The 10,721-nt window shown below is 47.6% G+C and overlaps 1 long non-coding RNA gene across 1 annotated transcript; it reads right to left on the reverse strand.

Annotated features, from left to right (window-relative positions):
- Nucleotides 1-522: 522 nt before the first annotated feature.
- On the reverse strand, nt 523-9,183 carry LOC122909133. The gene is made up of 3 exons (XR_006385089.1): nt 9,048-9,183; nt 1,085-2,057; nt 523-984 (listed from the first exon to the last, which is right to left on the reverse strand). It is a non-coding gene; the product is annotated as an uncharacterized LOC122909133 (long non-coding RNA).
- Between the last annotated feature and the right edge of the window lie 1,538 nt (nt 9,184-10,721).

The raw sequence follows: 10,721 nt of genomic DNA on the forward strand, positions 1-10,721 counted from the left end.
ACATCCGGTTCTCTGCTCAGCAGGGAGCCTGCTTCCCTGCTCTCTCTCTCTCTGCCTGCCTCTCTGCCTACTTGTGATCTCTCTCTCTGTCAAATAAAAAAATAATAAATAAAATCTTACAAAAAAAAAAAGTCTAATAGAGAGATACACTTAGGGATGCCTGGGTGGCTCAGTCAGTTAAGTGTCTGACTCTTGATTTCAGCTCAGGTCATGATCTCAGGATTGTGAGATTGAGCCCCGTTTGGGCTCCTCGCGGGGCATGGAGTCTGCATGACAGTCTCTCTCTTTCCCTCTTCCCCTCCCCTCAGCCCCCACTGGCAAGTGTTCTCTCTCTCTTCTCTCTCTCTCTCTCTTTCTGGCAGTTTTCTCTCTTATCTGTAGTGTTTTTGATTGTATGTGTTTTCTCTCAGAAAGAGAGAGGGAGAGAGAGATACAACCAAAAACACTACAGATAAATGTTCAAGCAACCCTTGGGAAGGCAGGTAAAAGAAAACAGAAATGAAAAACAGAGGGAACAAGTAGTAAACTGAAAACGAAATTGCAGATTTAAGCTCTAACATAGCAATAATTACATTAAATGCTAATAGCTTCACATATGGTATGATTCTATTTATACAACATTCTTGACATGCCGGAAGTATAGAGACAGAGAATCTACTCACAGTTGCCAGGAGTCAGGGATGGTGGTGCAGGGGTGGGCAGGGAAGGGTGAGGACAGAGATGCAAAATGTGTTTTGTATGGTGCGGGGGTGAAGAGTTAGGACAAGAGTGATCTTTGTCATGACAGTAGTTCTGTGTCTTGATTGAGGTGGTGGTTTCAGAAAGCCACATGTGTGACACGCTCACATGGAACTATATCCACATGTCCCCAATCTCAGTCGCCCATTTACTGTTGCTCTGGGGTAAGGCAAGGTGCAGCCATAGGGGAAAATGGGTGAACGGTGCATGGACCTCCCTGTACAGCCTTTGCAACTTCCTGGAAACCTATAATTTCACGATTAAAAAAAAATTAAAGATTATAAGTTACACATATTTTAAAAGGTCAATACATTTGTAAATGAAGGAGAAATAATCTGTCTCTCACCATGTCGATACTTGGGAACGCCTTCCCAGAAGATGTGATGGCATCAGATGTCGAACTATGATCAAGAAGTCAGGATTCGAGAAATAATATCAGAGCCATTTCCATTTAAAGAAAGACAGGAAAATGAGAGGGGAGGTCACAGTCACTAGTGTGGAGTACACATTAAAATGATGCAAACATGCTTTGCGTCTCAGAAAAATGAGTTCATTTCTAGGCTTCAATAACTATCCTTGGTTTCTCACCTCTTCCAGGGGGACAAGTGAAGGACAGGGAAATCAAGGGCAGTCCGATGGGAGGGACACCTGCACAGTGCAAATCACTTAGCTTCTGCAGTCCACTCATGAGAAGTCAGTAACACTATTCCAACACATCAGAAAAGCCCCAGAATATTTCTGAGACTCCATGCAACATCCCACACCACTGGAAAGGACACCTGGCTCTCCTGGGGGCACTGTTCCCCTGAAGTTCTTTCCAGCATCTTCCTTCGTGTGCCATCAGGTGCCTCTTCTCCTCATGGCTCATTCCACACCACTGTCCTTTGAGGGTCACATAAGACTACGTGGCTGGTACTCCGTCTGGCCACGGTCCTCTCTCCTTTTGTCTTAGGATTCAGCAGGGGACCTAGCAGCTTTCCTCCCCACTTTTCCTGCCCTATTTCTTTGTAATTCCCACAATTCCACGGATGGACCTTCCAGCCAGCTCTCTGTTCTGTGTCCTTCTCAGTGCCAGTCATCTCTTCCTTACCCCAATCATCCATTCCCACGGCCCAACCCAGATCTAGTCATTTCTCTAAGTACGCCCATTGCTCAATAAATGGAGAGTATTTCCTTTTCCAATCAGTAACTCCCATCTTCCCAGGTCATTTTTTTCATCCAAGGGTGGAGGGCCCTACTAGGACCTTCAGCAGAGCAATTTTGAGCCATGAACTAAATGTATACACAGCTCGGTGAGTGGATTCTAAACATTGTGTGGCCTGTTAAAGAGCAAAGAAACTTGAGTTAATATAATAGGTCATTTGTGTAACTTCTAAACACAAGCAAACAAGACTTACTTTACAAGGCTACATGCGTGCATATTGGAGGAACTGCTTCAAATAGACTATGGTGTTGGCTCATGACAAAGGCAGGGGAGAGGAAAGGGTGCAGATAGCAGGGTTGAAGGGCAACGGAGAAAGAAAATAAAAGCGAAAAGAGATAACAAGTGGAGGGGTCTTACCTGGCCAAAAAGAGTGTGCTGTGCTAAAGAACAGTGAGCAGCTTATGTCTGAGATGCTTCAGAATGTTAGAAGTCAGACCTAAGAGTCTGGGCAGACCCACGGATCATTCGGCCTCATGTAATACCTCTCCTATGGTTGGGGCTGGCAACAGGAGGATTGACTGATTAGACCTGAAAGAGGTGGTGGCAGGCCCTGCAGGGTGGCCGAAGGGATCGAGGACAGAAGGGATCAGGCTGAGGGTCTGCAGTGGGGGCAGGGGGCAGAGGGCAGGGTTCTGGGTTGAAGGGAGGTGCAGGTACACAAACGTTGAACCTGGAGGCCCCTTCTGATGGAAGGGCTTGGCACCTCTCCAAGAGAGGAGTCCCTCTGGACAGTCCCCCGACTGCAGCCAGGGAGGCGGAGCCTGTGGGAATCTGCCATTCCACCTGGGGACAGTGGCCAGAGACATCCCCGCTCCAAGCTGGAGGTTCTGAGCAGTATGGGGGAAGGGGGTCCCATGGGGTAAGGAAATACACTGGAGGTCATGGTGTCCAGGTGCTAGATCAAAGCTGGAGAAGTTCCAAGGCCAGACTGAAGGCACTAGGGCAGCTGGAGGGGGAAGCCCCATCCAGACAGGACTGCCCAGGGGTGCCCATGTGTAACTCCAAGGGGGCTGGGTACCTGATGGAGGGATGGACAGGGGGTTTGTGTGCTGGTGTCACATAGGCACGGAAGCTTTCCGTCTGCCCTGGAGGCAGCTGGAGGCACGTGGATTTCCTCTGGGGGCTGGGAGGCTAGGGCACGTGTTTCTGCATAGCTTGTTCCTGAGCGGCTGCCCCATTGTGGACGGGACACTTTCTGTTCCTCTGCAAGCCCAGTTACATGGGGCTGGCTTGCCGTCCTGGCTCCCCTCTTGTGGGGTGGACAGAGGCTGGAGGAGAAAGAAGAGGAGCAGGGAGGGGTGTGTGGCAAGCCTGGGGAGGGACCAGGGGCGTCAGGAGAGGGCCAACCACACAAACAAGTATCGGATAGAGTTAGGGCTAGGGGAGTATGTAGTATTTCTTTGAGGTAAGTTGTTCTTTCCTACCCTTATGAACTCCCTGCCTCCACCCCAGTGTAGAAAACAAGAACCTGAGAGGATTAAGGGCCAGGCTCCAGAGGGACCTGGGTGGGTATAAGGAAGAAAAAAGGAGACGAACTCCAAATTCTCCCTACCCCCCACCCCAGCCTCACAACAGTCAGGAACATAATGGAAATGGGAAGAATAAGGGGTTCTCCTTGGAAAGGGAGAAAGTACCCTTCCACTTTCTCAACACCCACCCCTCCCTGACCAGGCGCCCCCCACCCCTGAGCCTTCCTCATCAAGTCAGTAAGTGATAAGCAGACGTGTGCCAAGGTCAGGGCCATAGTTCAGAAATGCACCCCTGTAGGTAGAGACCAGCCTGGAAGAGCTTTGGCCCAGAGGGATGAAGAAAAGAAGGGGTCATAGCAGCAACTTAGGGGAAAGGCAACACCCCTTAAAACTAGGGGAAAGCTGTGGGCAGGGAGAAAAGTCAGGGGGCTTCAGCTATGTTTAGGAGTCCACACTGGAGTCCTTAGCAAGCAGGTGTTGAAAAAGAGTCCGGGATGGAGCCTGGGTACCAAGCTCCAGGGGAAGACAATGAACCTGGGAAGGACAGCCAGTTCTGTGTGAGTCAGTTAACTTTCTTCCACATTTCCCAGGGCAGCTGATTGCATTCAAGACCTCAGTTCTTCCCTCTCCCTGTAGCCCCACCCCAGGTGACCCACTCAGGCTCCAGGATCAAGGGACACAGGCAAGTATAATGTGATCAGAGGATTCAGATGGGTTCTTTCAGTCTGGGCAGAGCCTCTGTGATTGCCCTGAGAACATGCTGAGGGAGGGTAAAAGAATGAGCATAGAGCTAAGACACCCCACTGGTTATGGGTCAGCCATGAGCCCATGGACCTGCAGATGTGTGTGAGCCCAGGAGAGGTGGATTCAGTCCCACTGAATCTTGGGTGACGTAGCCTGGGATCTGGGGCTGAGTACACTCTCAGCTGATTCTCACGCACACTAACCACTGGGAAGAACTGGGCTACCTGAGCGGCAGGGCCTGCCGGACCCCAGCTGGGAGCAGAGCAGAGGTGAGCAGAACCTGGTTGGTTTGTAAGCTAGGAGACATTTGCTGTGTGCTACACAGGAGGAGCTGTGTTGTTCTTGTCCCACATCATTATTTTGCAATAGATGACTGACACACTTTGCCCCACTCCTACCTTCCTCAGAATAAATTTCAAGGGCTACAGTAAGGAAAAGTCAGAGGATAAAGAAACAGGGTGTTCTATACTGTTCCCTTCTCCCCAGGACACATTCTGAGGGACCAGCCAGCAGGACAAACTGGAGGGAAGAGGACAGCTGTGGTAACCTCCGCCCCCCCCACCCCCCCCCGCCCTGGTAGAGCAGGAAGGACATGAAGGCAGTCATGGGAGGGGTGCAGACACAGGGCCCAGCAGAGGGAGCAATCGGCTGCCCTCTAGGCAGCGGAGATGTGCTGGGATTCAACATGCACACCTGAAGACGTGAGGCTGGGATGTAGAACAGAATTAAACTATGAACAGGAGCCAGGTGACAATGCAGGTGTTTAAATAGACGTGTCCATGGACACCAGAGGCAATAAAGCCTGGCGATGAGAGCAGAGGGGCCCAGCAGGAAATGGACCAGATAAACCCACACCATGCTTTGTACCTATAGGCCTCAGTGCCCACCTGGCCTGGATTCAGCCCTACTGCACAGAGGATGGGGAAGCTTGGACCACCCAAGAAAAATTCTCCCTGTCAAGTAAAATGGGGGCAGATAGAAATGATGCCTGGTGATGGGGGGTGGGGAATAGAAGTTCTCACTATTGAATAAGAAGATTCAAGTTCATTGAGAAATGCGGGAAAACCCAAAACAAAAGCCATTTGTGGGTTGAAAAAAGTGCTTGTGTATTGGAAAATAGATATTCTTAAAATGTCCATACTACCTACCACAATCTGCAAATTTAATGCAAACCCTAGAAAAATTCCAATGGCATTTTTCAGAGAATAAAAAATCCTAAATTTTCATGGAAACACAAAAAAGCCAAATAGACAAAGCAAATTTGAGAAAGAACAAAGCTGGAGGCATCACACTCCCTGATTTCAAACTGTATTATCAAGCTACAGTAATCAAAATAGTACAGTATTGGAATAAAAACAGACACATAGATCCATGGAATAGAGAGCCTAGGAATAAGCCCATGCACTGATAGTCAATTAATTTACAACGTGGTCAAGAACGTACAATGGGAGTAGGGACAGTCTCTTCAATAAATAGTACTGGGAAAACAGGACAGCCACATACAAAAGAATGAAACTAAACTACTATCTTACATCACACACAAAAATTAACTCCAAGCGGATAATAGACTTAATTGCCGTATGATCCAGCAATTCCACTTCTGGGGGTTAATCCAAGGGAAACAAAGAAATTGACTCAAAATGACATCTGTACTATCATGTTCACCGCCATGTTGTTTACAATAGTCAAGATATGGAAGAAGCCACTGATGGATGAATGGATAAAGATGTGGCATGTGTACACACACACACACACACACAGGAACCTTATTCAGCCATAAAAAAGAATAAAATCTTAAAAAAAAAAAGAATAAAATCTTGCCATTTGCAATAACATGGATGGATTTTGAGGTCATGATGCTAAGTGAAAAAAGCCCGAGAAAGAAAAAATACTGTATGATCTCACTTCTGTGCAGAATCTAAAAACCACACCAAACAAAGCCAAGCTCACAGAAACAGGGAACAGACTGGTGGATGCCAGAGACAGAGTGGGGGGTGGGGTTGTAAAATGGAGGAAGGGGGCCAAAAGGTACACATTTCCAGTTATAAAATTAGTAAGTCTTAGGGATGAACTATACAGCATGGTGACGATAGTTAATGCCACTGTAATTCAAAGGAAAAAACGTCATAGAGGTGGGATAGGAGAGGAGAGGTCAACAGCTTCTGAAAACGTGTTGAAGTAAATGCAACTGAAAGGAATGGGCTGAGCAGCAGGTTGAAAGCACATATTTGCTAGTGCTCTCTCCCCATCCCCGCTTAGACAAGGATAAAGGGTCTCAGAAAGGCATCCGTCTGCAAGAACAACAACCACAAGAGAGGAGACAGGAACGAGGGGTGGGAAGTGAGAAAGCAGGAGGCCACGCGGTCTCTGAACCTCAAGTGGCGGAGGAAGACAAGGAGCTGAGTCCTAAGCCACAAGGCCACTGGAGAGCCTCAGAGAGGATCTCAAGTTTCTGGCATCGGGTGAAGTTGGAAGTGGTGTGGAAGTGGAATAAGGTAGGGGCTAAAGCAGAAGATCAGTTACGTCTTTGAAGACTCTCTCTGGCAGGTAGTTGGAACAGAGATACCTCTCCCTCCGCAAGCAGAGGAGACTGGATTTTCTTCTCTGCACTGAAAAGGAAGCAGAGTTGGGTAGTAAACAGATGTTTGCATTCTTCCCAGACTCCAATTCTCACCTTCTTTCAGTTCCCTGCATGCAACCCTTTCCCCTTGGGGCAGAAGAATGGAAGCGCCTTCTCTGGAAACCATGCCCAGGCCAAAAGGAAAAATCCAAAGGTAGTAATGCTAGTTGTCCCTCAAAGACAAGGTCCAGCCATCACCTGAAGCCAACTCACAGTCTCAGGACTTCTGGCCCACTCTCTGGTGCCCACTCCTAACTATAAGCCAGCAACCAAGTTTCACTAGGCTTCAGAGAAAAGCCAGTCACACACAAGATATTATTTATTATGTATTATAATGTCAGATATCTCTGCTACCTCAAAGACTAAGAACTAAAGCATGAGAGTCAGACATCAAAGACAATGTAGAGGGGGAAAAGAAACTCAGAAAAGTAATATCCTCAGAGAGGTAAGACTGTTTTCTTAAAATATAAACAGGATGCTATTAAAAAAAAACAACTCTCAGAGCAAGAAGCTTGCAAATTAAATAGGCTAGCTAAAATGAAAAGCAGAAGGGCTGGAAGATAAAGTGGGAGAAGTCTCCCCAGAAAACTTAGCAAAATTATAAAAGTGCAGAATGGGAGAGAAAGTAAGAAAATGAAAGGGTCACTGGAGATCTAACATCTGAATGACAGGGATTCTAGAAGCAGAATAGAAACTGGAAGAGAGTTTATCAAAGACATGAATCAAGAAAATTTCCCAGAACCTGAAGGATAGTTTTCTAGAAGGCCTGGGACCCAACAAGGATCCAGCAGATAGATGGAAACAGACCTACACCAAGTAATGATCGGGGAATTTCAGGATGTTGGGGACAAAGAAAACCCTACAGTCCCCAGAGAAAACAAATACAAAGGTTTTGGAACTAGAATGGCTTCACACTCCAATACAGGTCCTGAAGCCTGGAAGGAAAGAGAGCAGTGCTTTCAAAATTCTAAAGGGAAGTGTTTTTCTAGCTTAGAGTTTTAAACCTAGGCAAAATGTAGATGGTGGGGATGCAGTCACTATACTCCAAGACACACAAGAGGTCAAATTTTATCTCCAAGGCCACCTTTCTCAGAAAGTGGCTGGAGGATGGGCAACAGCAAAATGAGGGAGTCAACTGTGAAAGACGACCAGGAAAACAGAGAGGTCCCTGGAGGACAGCTGGGAGCCAGGCCAGTCTAGAAGATTCCTGGAGCAAATGCTTCAGGAAGGTGAGATCAGGAGAAGCCCTGACGTGGGAGAACACATTGAGGAGATGAGGGGGGCAGGGCACGACAGGCAGAAAACAGCTACCCCTAGCCAGCCTAGAACTGAAAATCCAAGTGCTAGCTTGTTCTGAGGAAATACAGACATAGGTATCAAAATAATTAGCTAAAAGAGTGGCAAGGAATTGTCCCTAGGAAAAAGGGAATGATGGGGAAGATTCCTTTCCACATAAACTCCGTAAGACTATTTGCTTCTAAGTTAAATGTATGAAATGGATTATCAAGAAGAGCCAAACAGAAGAGGAGGCTCTCATTTTTCACCATCAGACTGGGCAAGGTTTGTAAGATTGATTTAAAGTACTATCTTTAGAAGATAGTACTGAGTGTTGGGGAAGAGGTGGGAAAACTGGTCTAATTCTTTCCTGGTGGGAGCAAAAGGGACATGATCTCTTTACAGGGCAATTTAGCAAAACTTAGTATGTGACAACTCCCTGCCCCACCCGGGCAAGCTGCTTCTCTCCCTTAGCCGTCCATCAGGAGTTGGGAAGAGGAAGCTGTGTGTGGAAGGGAAGCCTCCCCTACAATGGCACTCCAGGGTGTGGGCGGGGCAAAGATCTGGGGGCTGGCGTCTGCCCCTGGCAGACAGAAAGGCAGTAGCGCTCTGGGATAGGAGAGTCTTGGGCTCCAGACCATTCTCCTCCCTGATGCAGTAGCCACCATGGGCTCTAACTGTGAGCAAGTCAGAAACACGGAGGGGGCAGGGGCGGTTAGGTAGTAGAGCCGCTGCGGAGGGTGAGGAAGAACTTTGTTTAAAGACTGAGGAGGAGGGTTGTTTACATGACAGAGATAAAGAGCCAATTAGAGGGGACAGAGCAGGAGGGTGTTGGAAGAGAAGGGACTGATGGGAGTGCCCTGGATGCTGAGGAAGGGAGGGAAGATTCACAAGATTAGCCTTGGGTGGGACAAGACAAAGCGGGAAAGGACCCACTTTCACCAGAAAAAAAGCTGCTCTCTCTCTCCCCTGCAGAAGTCCCAGAACCCACACACACCTGGTTTATTTAGTGCTGAAGCGCTCCCCAAGGAGAAGCCTTCGGTCTCAGGAGTCAGTCATCCCAGGCCCGGCAGCACACCAACCTCCTCACAGACCAGCTAGAAGCAAAGCCACCCCTGCCTGCTGCTTGTGGTTTTCCAGCCACCGGGGTGTTGGCCCTGCACCTGGTGCCCTTATAGAAGGCAGGTGTGCCACAGCTTGTCACATGAGCAGCGCAGTCAGGCCACCTGATTTGACTCTAAGGGTAATGATAGGCTCAGTCACTGTGGAATGGTGCCTGCACAGGGCTCAGTCCCAAGTAAGAAGCTGGTTGGACTGATCCAGTAAACTGTTTATCCCAGAGATAAGGAGCAGACAGGATTGCACTGGATGCTGACAAGGAGGGAGTCTGGAGGGTGCAATTGACCTAGTTATCAGAGGTCAAGGAAAGATGACCGAACTGTGGATTTTGAGCCGGGCCTCAAGAGAGTGAAAATCAGCCCTGCTGGGTGGGGGTAGGGGTACTGTGCACAGAGGGAGGCCCAGCTGCCAAGGCCCCAGGGCAGGAGCAGACCCATTCCAGGAGCCCACAGGGTCAGTGTGGCTGGCACCCAAGGCAAGGGAGCTGGAAGCGGCTAGCCAGGCTGGTGGCCCCACCTTCCAGGGACATGTGTGCCCAGATAAGGGAGCCATGGTGAAGTTGAGGTTAGGAGCAGAGATGAATGCAGGTTTGAATTTCAGAGCAACATACCTGGGTGCAGCCTGGGAGCCAGGTGGATGTTGGCATGGCCGGGAGGGCACTGTACAGTGTCCCTTGGGTTAAGGGGGGACAGGAGCGTGTAGGAAAAATGCACCATGAGAGTGGTCTACGTGAGAACACAGTTTAAGACCCTCAGAGGTTATTCCAATCCTCATAGTTCCCTGTTTTGAGTGTACCTGATTTGTGGTTTTCCCAGAAGTGTTAAAAATCTTTCACTATGATTGCAGATTTGCCAGCTTCTCTGTGTTTTTGTGGCTTTTGGATTTAACACGTTTGGAGGCCAATTATTTGTGTAGCACTTACCAGGCATCGAGCACTGTCCAAATACAAACTCATTCAATCAATTCTAACAATAGGAGACGGGCGCAGAAAATTATACAATAAGGGCTTTGAGAAAGCGAATGGAAGTTTATTGATTAACAAGGAAAATTGTTCATGATATATTATGAAATAAAAAAGGTAAGTTATAATGCCGTTTATACAAGTTGATCCCTTTTCTGGCGAATGAAAGAAATGTCTCTGTGCATAGGAAAATGGTCTGGAAGTTTGCATACCAAACTGATGACCTAGATTATATTTGGGGAGGTAGAATTACAGGTAATCATAACTTTCTTATTTCTGCTTGTATGCCTCTTCCGTTTCTTGATAACAAGGATCTATTAGTTTGGTAATTAAAAAATAAAATAAATCATTTGATGGGGTTTCTGCTATTCAAATTATGAACCTGAGAAATTGCAAATAAATGGACTGAACATTCTCTTTGGTGAAGAATAATGTGTTTAAACTAAAGACACCAAGAACTGGACTCACGGCTTTATGGGGAAGAATTAGAATCAGTCATACCTTGGTAAGGATGGAGGAGAAATCCATGGAGTAGAGATGGTCCCTTCGCCCCAGGGGTCCTCAGACTTTGGTTAGCCTGGAGAGCTTGTT

The sequence above is a fragment of the Neovison vison genome, chromosome 6 (genome assembly GCF_020171115.1).
Source record: "Neovison vison isolate M4711 chromosome 6, ASM_NN_V1, whole genome shotgun sequence".
NCBI classification, from domain to species: domain Eukaryota; kingdom Metazoa; phylum Chordata; class Mammalia; order Carnivora; family Mustelidae; genus Neogale; species Neogale vison.